The 4936-nt window shown below is 30.1% G+C and overlaps 2 long non-coding RNA genes across 2 annotated transcripts; one reads left to right on the plus strand and one right to left on the minus strand.

Annotated features, from left to right (window-relative positions):
- Positions 1 to 1649: 1649 nt before the first annotated feature.
- On the minus strand, positions 1650 to 3817 carry LOC133318945 (uncharacterized). The gene is made up of 2 exons (XR_009752676.1): positions 3626 to 3817; positions 1650 to 2995 (listed from the first exon to the last, which is right to left on the minus strand). It is a non-coding gene; the product is annotated as an uncharacterized LOC133318945 (long non-coding RNA).
- LOC116766860 (uncharacterized) lies at positions 3810 to 4364 on the plus strand. Its single transcript, XR_009752675.1, has 3 exons — positions 3810 to 3886; positions 3917 to 3995; positions 4087 to 4364. It is a non-coding gene; the product is annotated as an uncharacterized LOC116766860 (long non-coding RNA).
- Positions 4365 to 4936: the final 572 nt, after the last annotated feature.

The raw sequence follows: 4936 nt of genomic DNA on the forward strand, positions 1-4936 counted from the left end.
GGGGTCTGATGATGAAGACGAAGGATAGTTCAGGGAACTCCTTAACTAGAATTTACATAACAAATGTAAATATTCGAAATGGATGGACAAATAAAAAAAAATAAGTATGATACCAAAATCACTTAAACAAGACAATGTAAGTCATACAAATATTTAACCTAGCCTTGAAAACCAATTGAAAACTAATTTAATGAAAACCTGAAAAAACAACGTTATAGAGAGAAAGAAAATTGCGCATTTAGGCACAACCACCAACGACGTCTACCCTCACGCGTCTGCCCGCGTTCGGATCGCTCATTCCAGCACGTCTCCCTTCCCTTTCGCACCGTGCACGCGCTCTGCGTGCCGACGCAGGGAAGGCAAGTGTAGTTGTACTAGTGCGTGGTCGCCGAGTACAGATAATCACCACAGAAGAGATATTTCGTGATAATTACCTGCTAATATTTTCGTCAGTTGTTATAAAGATTCATAATTCGTATCTAATATCTCTACACAGTTATAGTTTTACTTATATTATAATTAAAAAAAATTAAAATAATGATTTAATAATATTTTCTATTTAATTAAATGAAAATAGTTATTATTTTGAACGAAGTAAAAATTATTTTATTGTTTTGTATACTAAATCCGCTAACTTCCTTGTCTCAGATTGATTATTGTATAAAGTCCTTAGGCTATATATTCTTTTTAATTTACTTTAAAAAGATGGGAGAAGAATCTTGTAAAATTTCAATCCATCCATCCATTAGCCCAAATAGTTTTGGTGCTAGACACAAGTATTCTAGTTTTTTTATACTAACCAACGTCCACAAAAAATTTCGCTAACGTTAAATAAGTCATCATCAGAGAGGCCTCAAAAACTATTTCAAACACAGCTATTTTTTGTATACACTTCGCATATTATGAATTTCTTAGTAGTATTTTGGAAATGTAAATAATTCACCAAATCATTGTAAAGTAAACTATAGAATAGTTCAATAAATAATATGTTCCTCATAATATTATATTTAGTAATTTGTAATTAATTTTTAAGTCAAAAAACATGATATGAAAAAGAAATGCTCTTATAATGGTTCCATAAATAAAGTAATTGGAACTCATACGAATTTTATGATTCATAAACTCCAATATGACTATTACCGACTTGTATTATTACCATGAACGAGATGTGATAGAGGTGTGAATAATTTTTATAGTGCTTTGAATCTGCATAACATTTTTTTATTTTCATCATCTTTCATTCACCTTGAACCACATTTGTTATTAAAATATTAAAGGTGTAAAAACTTTCATAAGATGTTCCAATTGCAATTCTTTTTAATTTTCCTTGTGAAGTATTTTTCTGTTTTTGGGAAATTGACCTGAAGAAAGTAACGAAAGGTTCAGCTGATCTCACCTCGTTTCAAAAACCTGATTTGCTAAATAGACCCTCGGATGAAATGAGCGAGTCTAATTTACTCAAATCAAGTGATTCAATTTGCAGAAATGTCCGTTTTCGGGATATCAATCTAAATAAGGTTTTTAAGGACATAATTGAATGGTATGCCATTCGTAGACCCAAATATGTTAAGAATATCATTTGATAGCAAATTATATATTAGTCTTAATAAAAAAAGAAAAAAAATGGTATCAAGCTTAACTATCAAATATAGACTTTCTAAATAAATTTTATTTTCCCTTTTAATATAACATATATATATAAGATAATGTCAACAAAGCTCCGATCCATCACAAATTTATGAATGCAAGCAAAAATAACATTAGTTTTGTTAATTAATTTAAAATTTGTATCAACTGTAGACAAAAAAAAAAATAGGAATCTCCAATATTTAAAGTTAATTTTTTTACTATTTATTGATATTTGTACTTCCTTCAAATCAATTAAATGATAAAATTATTGATTTGAAAAAAGAACTGCTATTTTAGTAAAAATATTTATCGTATGAAATTTAACACGTTGTTTTAAAAAGAGAGAATTATAAAAGTTATAAAAAGAGAGAATTATTAGACATGTCTAAGGTGAAAATACATGTGTGTAAATCTATAGTACTCTATGTCACACTGAAGATCATAAAAATTATCCACGTTCTACATTCTGGTGAACACCAGTATGAGCAGAATTATATAGGCCATCGTCTACCAATTATACATCGATGGCCAGAAAATAACTTGGACATTGTAATATTTTTGAACAAATGTGCTCTACAAGAACTTGCTTCTAAAAGAGTGCTTTACGTAAATAACTGTTGCGGAGTGGTTGAAACCAGCACTGGAGCCAACAAGGATCACATACAGTAAGAAAAAAAGTCACTATAAGAGAAATGCATAACCCTGGCTCCAACTTTCGATAACGGACCTATGCTTGAACTATACAGACCGCCTTCATTTTTGGGTATTGAGTTATTCTTGAACCTGTACTTTGAATGGTTAATTGAGGCTGATGCTAAGGTAGTGCCGCAAAAAAAAATAGTTTTCTGGCAAAGATACGGCAATACTTATTCTGGGATAGCTTATTAGTCTCTGCAAAGTACAGTTAAGGTTGTAGGTTTAGTATTTTTGTCTCGTTTTGGCTACCGCTGCTTGACGACTTCACGAGTTACTTTATGGCTTTAGACTCTATGGAGAGAAGTGCAAAAGGATTATTGGTAATACCAACTTAGTTAAAATCAATCGAACTAGACTCAAGAATAGGTTTAAAGTAGCTAGCGTATTATATAGGATACATTTTGGAGTGTGTGTAAAAGAATTGAAGGACGTATCCCCTTTTTCCAAGGGGACAACTAGACACACTACGGTTGGTCCATCCTTTTGTTGTAAACCTTCCTCCTATCCAGACGAACATATAATTATCCTCCTTTACGTTAGGTGTCTTCAAAGATAAAGTAAAAAGGGCTGATATAGTGCGTTCACTATCTAAGGCTTCTTTTCCACCTCAAAAAAGGTGAAATGACGGCCAAACACTATGTAGTCGTTTATAATTTTTATCTGTGGGTGCCTGTTATTAAAAAAAATATATAGAAAAATAAATCTCTAAATAAGTGGAGTCTAAAATATTTATAATACCAGTACATACAATTTTGAGAAAATAAGAATACAACCTTTATTTTTTTTGTAATTGGAAATAGAATAAACAATATGCGTTTTTAAAAATATATCACCTATTAAATCAAAAACAAAATGATATATTAAGAAAACCTAATTTACCACCAGTTTCGTCAATAATTTTCGTATTAAATCTTTGATTTCAGAACCATTATAAAGACTTTAAAAATATTATATTTGCTGTAAGGGGTTGGATAAACAATTTATTTTCTTTTGTTTTTTAAATTTATCAAAGCGCTTTATATGTATATGGTCATTAAGAAAAAGGTAGCTTTAACGATTTAATGAGAACCTTTTAGTAGCTTCTATTGTTAAATTACATTAAGGTAACAACATGATTCATAAACCTGAGAAGCGTTAGTACATTTGACTTGACGATTTTTTAAGTAAAAAGATAAAGGATGTAACTTTTCTTCCTCAAGTTTATGGGTAAGTTCTGTCACGTGCTTCTTTAATATGGTCTTTTTAAAATTTCTGTGAAGTCAACAACTTAAAATACTATTGACTATGTTTTCAAACTTACATGCAGCACTTATATTTGTATTTTTTTAAATAAAATTGTTCTGTTTACAGAAAATTGTATATATTTGCGATACTTTCGTTTGTATTACTTTTATTTATTTGCACACAAATACTCAAAAAACCAATTTATTTTACTGTAAAAAAGATAGCAAGTTATTACATCACTGTTGAAATACAAATATTTATTTCAAATCGTTTCAGTAGTTTATGGGTTATTGAGTAATAAAAATGCTGATGTAAAAAATAATACTATATAGTAAAGGTGATATAAAAACAATACTATATAGTAAAGGTGATATAAAAACAATACATAAGATGATGATACAAAACCAGTGCGTGGTTCAGACGCCGTATATTTTTTCTCAACAGTAGTAGGTATTGTTTATTTAAAAAAAATCTAAATATATAATATTTATATACTAATTATTTGAACTCTTGATCGTTTTAATTCAAATATTGCAGTTTATTAACGGTAGTAATTATAGATGGAGAAACAACAAAAAAAAGTACTGACTTTTCTCTCGACTAACTTATGAATAGCCAACTTCCATCCAGCTCCGTGATTTGCAATGGCAGCATCTGCACAGTTCATATTGCGGGATTGATAAGCGACGATTAATCTCAAATGTACTCCTGTCTGTAACTTGCCTCAAATAATGTTTTTATAACCACTTGAAAATTTACCGTATGACGTCACGTTATTCTTAGAAACGTAATAAATAAAACTGAAATAAGATGTTTCTTATATTATTATTTTTTGACTTAAATTTTTGTGTTGGTTAATTTAAACCAAAAAAAATTATAATATCAGATTAAAAAAAGCCCTTTTTATAAAAAAGAAATAGTACCTACGAATCCGAGATAACGCTAAAGCTAGTACAATCCATTCGTGATTTTCTCTTTTCTTTTTATTTCGCTTTTATTACATCATAGCCACCAGCTTCTAATAATATTATAGGATAATATAAAAGAATTGATACGATCAAGACGTAATGAATAAATTCTTTTGAATTCTACTATTAATGTTTACTTTAACTACATCAAGGGTTTAACAAGGAGAGGGATTTAACTTTCAGAATATATTTAAGTATTATTTCAATTCAAATTAACAACCTAAGTATCGTTTTAATAAATATTGAGAAAAAAACCTCTTAGCATTCGATGGATTCACCGTGCGAGTGCCGGGTCTATCGCGTTGTAGGGAGAGGAGCTTCAACAGTGCCTGAGACTTGCGACCCAGGTGTAGGTTTAAGGGGCCCCTATCTAACGCGCGTTAAACGCTCACCTCCACCGTCCAAGCTTCTCTCTCTAC

This window comes from Danaus plexippus, chromosome 10 (genome assembly GCF_018135715.1).
Source record: "Danaus plexippus chromosome 10, MEX_DaPlex, whole genome shotgun sequence".
Lineage (NCBI taxonomy): Eukaryota > Metazoa > Arthropoda > Insecta > Lepidoptera > Nymphalidae > Danaus > Danaus plexippus.